General features: G+C 38.2%; 1 protein-coding gene across 1 annotated transcript in view; it reads left to right on the forward strand.

Moving 5' to 3' along the window:
• LOC111922931 (uncharacterized) overlaps nt 1–10,545 on the forward strand; it is a 38,250-nt gene extending 27,705 nt beyond the window's left edge. Inside the window, exons 5-6 of the mRNA XM_086880076.1 lie at nt 3,795–4,049; nt 8,812–10,545. The gene's annotated coding sequence lies outside the window, so the exon portion shown is untranslated. The remainder of the gene's footprint in view (nt 1–3,794; nt 4,050–8,811) is intronic.

Genomic DNA, 10,545 nt, shown 5'->3' on the forward strand with positions numbered 1-10,545 from the left:
AAAGGGAAGAATGTAGAGGAAAGAGGTGAAAGGACTATAATCAAAAGGCAGATATTAAAATGCTGATTAAGTGCTAATATGATAGCAGATTAACTGGTCTGACCACAGAAAACATTGTTCTCTACAATTAAAATGCAATTAACTTGGGTTATTTGAATACCAAGCACAACCAGACATATAAATATATTTATTAAAATATTAATATATTAATGTATTCATGATGTATATTTATATGTTAACATTATAATAGTCTAGAAAAAAGCTGAAAAATAACCATAAAACAGGGTTGCTGGCAGCCCTCAGTATTTCATTAGAATGCATTAGTAGTCCAAACAAATATATTTTTGAGAAGTATTGGAAAGTTCTTATTTTTCATCACTACAGGATTACCTGGAGATTTCATAAGGAAATCAAAACTTGTATAATCTAAAAAGCAAACATTTTTTCTAGAAGAATAATGATTTTACAGTCAGGACTTGTGAGACTGATTCCAATGACACAGACACAAAGCTATCTTGAATAGAGTAATTTGTGTTAAAGAAGAGCAAACTCAGCCTCTGATTTCACAAATTCTTGGCAGCATTTTTGTGTTTTAAAAAATGAAAATACTCATTCTCTTTATTTCTCTGACATAAAAAATTATCTGTGTACAGTAATGGCAAAACTAAAAGCTGTCATCTACTGATAAACTGACACAGAGGGACCATTGTGTAAACAGAAGTGATCTGTGTTTTTCTAGCATCTTCTCTGGACTAACTAGAAGTCACAATGACTTTAATAGAGTAATTTCTGTATTTATCTGGTGTAGGAATATAGTTCTAATGACAAAAGGTGACCAAGAGGGACACAGCCACACAATGAGTTGTTATGCCAGGATAGATCACAAAGCTGGTGAGCTATTCAGGAGGAATAGTACAAAGGAAAGGAAATTATCAGAGCATGGTGACCACACAGCTCCATGCTTTCTGCCTAGTGCTTAAACATTTGTGTACATATATATGGCATAATAAACTCCAGTCCCAAGCTTTTATCACATATGGGAACCATTATGTCTATTGATCTCATAGGTCTTAAAAATAGAGTTCACAATGGACATGTCTAGAAACTTCACTGATTAAAGTATTATTCTCCAGGGCAATGCTGACAATAAGATAATAAGATGAGCATGACTCTAAAATGCCCATAATAAATATTATAAGAAAAAGTGTACATACATTTTATTTATGTACAATTCCTGTAGCTTTGTTAATAATTATATAATTATATATTATATAATAACAGCAGTGGCTGTGTAATTTATTCCCTCTGACTTCAGAGAGGCTTGCCAACTCCTTTTCTTTTTCTTCCCCTGGACAAGCCATTTAGGGAAATAAAGTGCTCAGATCCTTAGATGTCTGAAACTTGTTCCAGTGTCAATTCCGGTGGCATTTGGGATATTATATGGCTTATCATTATGTTAGATGTTGTGAAGTTACTTTCATAGCACTCACTCTGAGAATGGCTGTATCATTAATGAGTCCATCAGCAAGGATGCATCTCACTCTGATGTTTGTAAATGCCTTAGAAAAGAGGCAGCTCAGCTCAGACAACTGTCTGAGCCTTCAGATGCTTAAATAACTCACATCTAAAAACTGTGTGAAGCACACTGGAACCACCCTGACAGCAGGGTTTTCTGCTATGCATATTCATTTTCTTCCCTCTCTGATAATGAGGGCAATAATTTGTTCCTCTGTGAGGCAAGCTGCACTCAGATTTCAGCATGAATTTGAATAAAACCTCTGTGTGTCTCTTTCACTCTGCTAGACACAACTGTTAACTTAAGGACAAATCCACAAGTCATAGGATTTGCAACAGGTTCTGAGAAGAGAGACCGAGAACTAAATATGAAAAAAAAAAAATCACTCTGAAGTGATTAACTTCAATTCAGTAACCATAACCCAATCCTCTAATCAGAAAAGAAGTAAAAGAAAATTTTAATTGTTTTTTTGCCACACAAACACACCAACATCTGCTCAATTGGTGGCTAGATGCATAAATGGCAGGAGGTGGACAGGATGGCAGCATGCCTGTCTCACAAGACACATCTCCTACTGCTTGGCAATAGGATACCTTCTCTCAGTGTGCTGAGTTGAACTCCACCTTAAGTTGCTTTTCTCTGTCCTATGCCCAGTAAGAGAAACCTGGATGAAGACTGTGAATTATCTCTCATAGGCTGATACTTATGTAAATGTATAAATTTACAAAACAAGGCTGTAGCCTTAGAGATCATTGTATTTTGGAGCTTAAATGCCCAGGTACCTTGGAAGATTCCCTTCAGGTGGGCTGGAAGTAATTAACTATTTTTGTCCCTGGGTATCAGTAAGCCAGCATCTATGATAGTTTCACTTAGGGAAGAGAGACAGACAAAAACTGATCTGGCTGAGTACCAAAGCCTGGAGGGAGAGAAAATCTGGGGAAATGGTCCCAATAATTGCTTGCTGCCACTGTGAGAAAGCCATAATCACCTGAAATGTTCAATAGCAATATCTCACTTGGTTGAATATTAACTGGGCACTGTTCTGGGAGATCCCAACAGATCTCCTCTTGGCAAGATGAGACTCCCTGTGTCTTTCATCTTGTTATCTCAAAGCGCTTTACAGATGCAAAATGATTTGCAAAGCAATTCTCATTATCTACATTGCACAAATGATTAAGGCAAAGGGCAGAGAGACCTCACAAGTACTCCTGGGTCACTTAGAATGAGCCAAAAAACTGTCCTACACATAAGCAGTAAACACTCTTAAAAGCAGACATTTCTTTGAAGTTTAAGGGTATGCCTTTCTTTGCATATCTTGTAAGCAGCATCTGTCTGTGCTGTCAAAAACATGTAGGTAGGCATTGCTTTTCTTTTGCCTGGACATGCTGTACCCAGCTGCACCTGGGCCCCAGGACCTTCCCTCTGGGTACAGCAGGTCCCACTTCTTCCCCTTCCATCCTGGCCAGATTGCAGATGGGTGAAGCTTGGTGCCTTCTGGTCAGTCAGTGCTGCCTCTTTGTGTCCTACACAAATCTGTGTCATCAGCAGAATTCTCTGTGGCCATGGACACACAGCCAGGCCCTTTGCTGGGTAGGAGCAGTAGGTATAGAGGGCATCCCAGAAAATAGTTTCTGATCTCTGTCAAAAGGCAAAAGCACTATCAGGAAAATTAACCATGTTATTAATACCCCACAAAAGGGACAGCAATTTATTGTATCTTATGCTCCCTCTGATGCTGGGAACCCACAGAGATACAATGTAAGATAGGCCTCTGGCCATGCCATGGCACACTGCTCACACTTCCTACCTGTGGTGAGGTCCAACAGCAGTCACCTTCAGAATTATTTTAGGATCTTCATAGAAGCAAAGCAACTCTGTCATATTCACTGTGAAAAAAAAAAAAAAAAGAATATTTGTAGGAAAACATGCTGCTTCACTTCAAGATAAAGTCAGGAACATTCTTTTGACAAACAGGTCCTGCCTATGGGCTCTTTGGGTTTGACAAGTTGGTTGCATTTATTGTATGGTAAGGCATGAGGCTCAGTCCCCAAAGCCAAGTCACGTGTAGAACAGCAGGGCTCAGCAGAGGCTTGCACTGCTCCAGCCAGCTGTGCATGGATCCTTATCTCCTCCAAGTGCAATAGCCTGCTGTGTAGGACCCCCAGGCTGTTGTTCAGGTGGTTGTTGTTGCCTGTGGTATAAAGGGGGTAGCAGGCTGTGTACATCTGATGAAGTCACCATTTTGTCCATTTGCCTTTTCACTACATGTTTTTTCAAGCCCTGCAGGTTGACTGGCTCTCTTAGCATGCTGAAACTCAGCTTGAGGTACAAAGGACTTCCTATTTCAACAGCACATCCTGCATCAGTCTCTGAAATCCTGTCAAGCCTTACCAGTGAAGTAAGCTAAGACTCTCCAGAAGCATCAGCAGCCACAATAAAGCCAAAATTCTGCTCATTCAGCTTCACAAGGGTAAATGCACTGAAGGCTGTTAAAGCAAATGCTTTCACTTTGTTGGTGCTCACACCTAGCACAGTAAGTATGCTCCAGTGGGGATTGTTACCTGTTTAATGTGAATTATACCAAGAATTGTTAGGTTGTGGATATTCTTTAAAAATGTGTGTCTTTCCCATATCTATCTGTTGACCCATAAAACTTTTAAGCAGTTTCCTTAGAACACTGATACCTCAGGAGGATTACTTATTAGATGGTTGTCTCTGCATGTAGAAAATGCATTCCAACACGAGCTAAAAACCTTCAGGGAAGGAAGATTTTCAGTAAATTACAGCTGAGATGTGAGTCCTACCTATTGGGGCTCAATCAAGTAGTTCTAGATTTTTAATTTTTTGTACTCCAAAACTAAAGGTAAAACCCAATATACTGTTTGATAGACAGATTTAAATATTTGAAATCACACAGATTGAACTTGTTGCCATTCACAGCCTGACTGTGTTGTAATTCATAGAGAAATTTAATCAGGTATTTTCCCCAAAGCTTATTAATTGATCTGAGTTAATGAATGTGAGGTTTTTGAAGCCCAGATCCAGTGTTTTTCTAGGTCAGGGTCTGAGAGCAGTTAAAAGAAATAGTCCATGCTTTTGTCCTAGCAAGTACCTGAAAGTGTCAAATAGCCATGTTTTCACCAAGTCAGTCTAACAGACCAGTCTTAATCGTGTCCTCAAGGTGACACCTTGCAAATTAATTTCTGTGAGATTATTAACATGTTGAAAAATAATAAAGTTAAGGTTATTTTATAAATTTATGCCAGGAATAAAAAGGCTGGCTATTTTAGGGAATCAGTTTTTGAGAGATTTTCAGATAGGTCCTCAAACATACCATGGAAGATTTAGTCATTTTGAAATACTAGAGAAGAAAAAGACTCTGTGAGGTTTAGATACCATCAGCCTAATGATTTTTCTCAAAATTTAAAGATAGCTTTGTCCAGAAAGGTCAAACTCTGCAATAATTTTTCAAAAGCCATTTCTTTCCTGAAATAATTAAATATAAGTTGAACAACAGTTCATTGGGGCAAACTATGAATCCAGATGGCAGAAACAACAGCTGGGGAAGGGCTGGTAACAATTCAAGTGTTTAATTTATTAAAGGTTTTGCAAAGGTTTTGCAAATCCAGCAAGTGTTTGGATGAAGGTGTTGCCCATACAGGGCTCACATAAAAAATGAGCATTATACCACTTCAGATAATGTCTTCTTGAATGAAGAGATTCCATATTAAAAAGTATATTTAAATCCCATCTGTGACTGGTCTTCACACAGTTAAGCAAAGGTAACATTCAGTTCCTGAGGAGAGCAGATGGAGAGATGCTCTGGTAAAGCTGCTGAAGAAGAAAGAGTGGTTCAATCAGTGAGACCTGCAAAAGTCCCATCTCCTGAATATTTTTTTTTTTTTTTTTTCCCCATGAGGATTGCTTTGGTAGCAGTTCTTGCTCATACAGTTCTGTAAGAGAAATAAATAGAGTATAAATGTTCTGTAAATAGAATTGTCACAGCCAACTCCTGGTAGTGGGAACAGCACTGTGTTACCATTTAGTCCTAGTGCTGCAATGAAAGATGAAAACTCCTGATACTTTGTGGCACTTGTTACTGGGATACAATTTCCCTAATCCTTAAGCTGAAGAAAAAAAAATAAATAATGAGATAGGAATGACCTGACACATTATGATTAAGGTTATTCTTCAGGATTTTTGAACTTCTGAAAGAGGTCATCAGAAACTGCTTTGGTATGAATATAGGCAAATATCAAAGTGACTGCATTATCATTTATTTCCACTTATTGTTAAAACCTTCAAGCTTCAGTGAAAGGCTATGAAGAAACTGGTGATTTCTGCTTCTACAGTACGTGGTAGTTTTCTGGGGTAATAAAAATTTCTGGTCCATGAGGATCATGAAGAGCAAGCAGAACAGATAGTCTTGGATGTGAACATTTTATTTCAAGGGAAAAACAGATTTTCTCAATAGAGAACAGCTGCATGAACAGCCCATTAATAAAACCTATAATATGATAATTTTGTCCTATAGGGCTAATAATCACATTCTAGATAATTTTTATTTATACAAAGCGTGCATTTATGAAAAGGTCACAAGAAAAACTGTTAGCTACTTTATAAATATCATGGATCATAGATTGTTTATGGGTTTAATAAGTTTTTCTCTCCCAAGGTTAAAGGAATGGCATTAAAGGAACAAATATTATCTTGGGCTGGTTTTGAGGGCAGTATTTAACATTGCTTATACTGACTGATTGGAAGTATTTTCACGGTATGTAAATTTACTTTTCAAAGGGAGCAGCATAATGAGTGGGCATTTACACAGATGTAATGTTAGTACCAAATTCAGAGAAAAGAGATCCAAAATAATCTCTCCCCACTCTCAAATGCACCTCTGGCATCTCAGATTTTGAATAAAAGGAATCTTGTGCAGGGACAGACATTTCCTCAGCTGACAGACCATCTCTGTGATGAACTCCTCTCCGAGGCTATCAGGGAGCAAGAATCTCTGCAGTGTCATGTTTTTGTCTCTTTGCTTCTATGCACTTGGTGCACTTTGACTGCATTTTAGGAAAGTAATGTGGTGGTAGGCTTTTTTTTTTTTTTTTTTCTGGCTACAGCATCCTTCCCAGCTGACAGTTGCAGAGCTGCCTTAAGGAGGAAGTGTTGTTCTGTGCAAATCCCTCCTGGGGTGGTTTGTTGCACTCGGTGACTCAAGCTCCGTGTGGCTGGCGAAGAGTGAGTTGTGCTGCCCTTGGTGGGATGCTACACTTTTATTTTCCCTAAAAGAAGAATGACAGTTGCCTAAAAGAAATCATTTACATACATGAAGTTATTCAAATGTTATGTAGAAGGGCAGACTTAAATATTTGAGCAGTTGGGTTTTTTTCACCAAAAAGGTAATTTTGGCTGGTTCAAACTTGCTACTTGGCAAAGATAGGAAAAGATCCAATTCCCCTTATTTCAGTCCAGGCTCAGCATTTGAAGTCAGTAACAGAGATGATGAGATAGTCCAATTGTGGGGACAGGAATGTAGTTCCCTCCCCTGCATATGGATATGACAACACTCAGTTCTCATAAGCAAAGGGTACAGAATATTCTGATTTTTTCCTGAGCAGCTCCTCCTTCTTCCTTTTGTACTGAGTGATCTAATATGACATATTTACTGGATCAGTACAGCAGTAGGAGTTCTTTACTTTCCCACTCTGTACAGATATTTTCAAGATGAAAAATTAAAATGATTGATTTCAAAATTGTCACAACAAAATGTTTTCACTCATTCAAATTTTTATCTTCAGTATCTTCTAGGTTACTGAACAAGGTTCATAAACCTGATATGCAGTTAAAAATTCTGAATACTTAACCAAATACTCAGCTGTAATAGTAACCAGGCTCACTCCCATACATTTTCAGTTCAGAAAACATTAGGGAAGTCACACTGAAACAGAATCTCAAAGCTGTTCCACTATATTTGCATTCTGAGAGAGGAGTCTTAGCAGTTATCTGCTTTCCACGGGCACAGGATAGTATTTTCATACTATTAAAAAATATTGTGTATTGCTGTTGTAATCAGACAGGTTTGAACATGAGCTACAGTCAGATGAAAATGGTTTTAAGGATTGTTTTATGTGAGGGACACATTTATGGCAACAGGAGTGTCTCAGCAGCAGTGTTTTAGCCCAGACAGAAAAGAAACAGAAAAGAAAAATGAATGTAGGAGATTTTTATCTTGAGCTAACTTCTGCATTTTTCTGCATCTGGGTTTGGGGTTAGTATTGCAAATTCTGCTACAAAATAAGAAATCATTAAATAATAATTCTGATCTTGTCTTCCCTTCCCTATTTTGCTAGGTACTCATCATTTGGGTTGGGAAAAGTATATGCCAGGCTAAGGCAGAAAATGCCTCATGTGATCCATACATCTGCAATTTATAGGTGATCCTGGGTTTCATGGACGTGAGCTATGGGATGAAGCTAGAAATTATAGTCCAAACAGTGCAGTCATCATATGCCCTTAAATATGGCAGGTTTTAAATCAAGAAAAAAACTGACAGCAGATTTAAAATCCAGAAATTGTGAAGCTTAGTTCAATTAGAGTCAGGTTTCAAACAGTATTTAGAGCCTTAAATTTATCTGGGCTTATGGAAGCATTTGACAGATGCCAGTGCAGTTCACTTTGGAACCTCTTGAAGGTCTATTGCATGCCAACAAAAATCATGAACCCCATCCAAGTTTTATGCCAAGATTCTGCTTGAACAGTTAAAGCAAATGGGAACTTGCATAAATGGGCTAATGAAACTCTCCTGTCAACCATACACTCACACATACACCCACTGTCAGACATTCATTTTATTACAATAAAAAAAAAATTAAAATTATATGAAGCACGTATAGAAAACCAGAAAACACTATACCAGAATACTAAAAGGATACTGTCAGCTCTAGCCTTCTAAATTACCAGACAAAAGCTTTGAGGACTGTCCCTCCCTACAAAAAAAATGACAAAGATACTGCCAATATAATATCCTCCAAAAATGTACCTATTGAGGAACAGCTCCCACTGTGTCACAGTAGGAGACAATGGCATCCTATGGCACCTCTAACTCACAGGAGGATGCCAAGCAAAGGCTGACACCTGGAGCAAAGAATGTCATCAAGTTCCAAAGCAGTACCTGGCCTTCAGCATCTTCAGTAAATTTTCACCACTGAGAGTCTAGACCATGTGTGTCCCAGGTTGTCCCCACAGTCAGAAGAGGTGTGCTTTATAATGTATCCTGTACTTCTCTCTTCCAGGTCTGGGGACCTGCTGGAGGGCATCAACAGTCCCTGTCTTCACTTCCAGAGATCCTCACAGTGGGAACTCAGTGGTGTGCAGATGAAGTGTGCACCCAAACCTTGACCACTCCTAAAGCATTCAGGATATGGCCATGGAGTTGCCGTGGAGAGAGGACCACACTACAGACACAAGTGTGGCTCTCAGAACATGCCTCCATGTCCTCTGTTCAAATGCAGATGTTGGGAACACACTGAAGACAGAAGCAAGCATCTAAATGACCTTGAAAGCAAATGTTTCAGTAAATATCTAGGAATTGGACAGATTAACTATATAAGGAAGACCAAGACTAAAAGGAAATAGCATTAGCTATTTCCAAGTGACTCAGAAAAAAATTGAAGTGTACTTTATCTGTGTATCACAGATAAAAACACAGCAGCTTCTAGAAAATGAATGGATGGGACAAATAGACACTACATTGGCACAATAAATGCAATTCTTAATCCAAACAGTTATTATTTTCTTGTCCACAACAAAGATTGTCTCAGCCAGAGAAAATATTTTTAATTTCTCAGTACAAGGGTTCTCTTGGCCAAGAAGTGCAAGACTCTTGCTGACTCTTTTCCCATCACACAATGCTGCCCTTGCTACTTTTGTAGGCTTCCCTTACAAGCTTTCTCACAGCACCCAGCTCTCCCTCCCTCCACCATTTCCCACTCACACATGCACAGACACCTGCCTGGGTAGGACCATGCTTAGCAACAGAAATATTTCTATTTCCAAGTGCTTTGAAATTCCTGAGTTGACTCTGCCTTTCATGAAAAAATAGTGAGTGATGGTTAAAGAATACTATTTCCCTACTGACTTTCTTTACTGATTTAATGACTTCTCATAACCACTTTATATAAAGAGGCAGTGCCTAACAGCTTCAGAAAGTTGTAACACACACTGCAATAGTACATACATCTGACCTTGTCTGAGACATAAGAATATCTGACAGTGCAGAATTTCACTACTATTCATCTATGTAAACATACAGATAGGTATCAGGTGGGATCTACAAAAAATGCTGGCACCTATGTTACTTTACAAAGATACCCCTGAGGACCTGATTCAAAGCCATTTCTCTAAAGAGAAATTACTATTGACTTTATTAGGATTCAGTTGAGATTAATGTTGCACACTTCTTTGCTGCCCTTTCCTGTCTCTGTTCCTGGGATTTGAATTGTTCCCTCAAGGCATTTCAAAAAAAGGATGGAAATGTTAGCTGCAATGCATGAGAAGTTGAATACTTCTGGTCCTTCTGGTTTTGACAGTATCTGTTTAATACAAAAAGAATAATATTGTTTTAAAACTTTAATAGAATTTTTCTGTTCATATCTTTAAAATGCCGTTGCATCTTTTAAAAAATAACTAAACCAATAGAGAAATATTCCAGCTTGCTGGAAAAGGAATAAACATGTATGCCACTTACTTGAAGGCTCAGTAACTGGAGTAGGGTGACTGAAAAACTCTCCCATGTTCCTGCAGCAAACATCATGTCCATGGACATCATGTGCAAGTATTTGATTTCTTCATCACTGTAGAATATATAAAACCTGTCTTCAGTAAATATTTTCCCATCTATCAAAATTCCTGATGACAAGGAGTTAATGTCAAAATCTCCTTTTCTATCTGTCCTAGGCACTAAACTGAATACATTAATTAAAATGTAACTGTATCAAGCCACCTGCAGAATAAATAAGGGGACAAGT

Source organism: Cyanistes caeruleus, chromosome 3 (genome assembly GCF_971803275.1).
Source record: "Cyanistes caeruleus chromosome 3, bCyaCae1.hap1.1, whole genome shotgun sequence".
Taxonomy (NCBI): Eukaryota; Metazoa; Chordata; class Aves; order Passeriformes; family Paridae; genus Cyanistes; species Cyanistes caeruleus.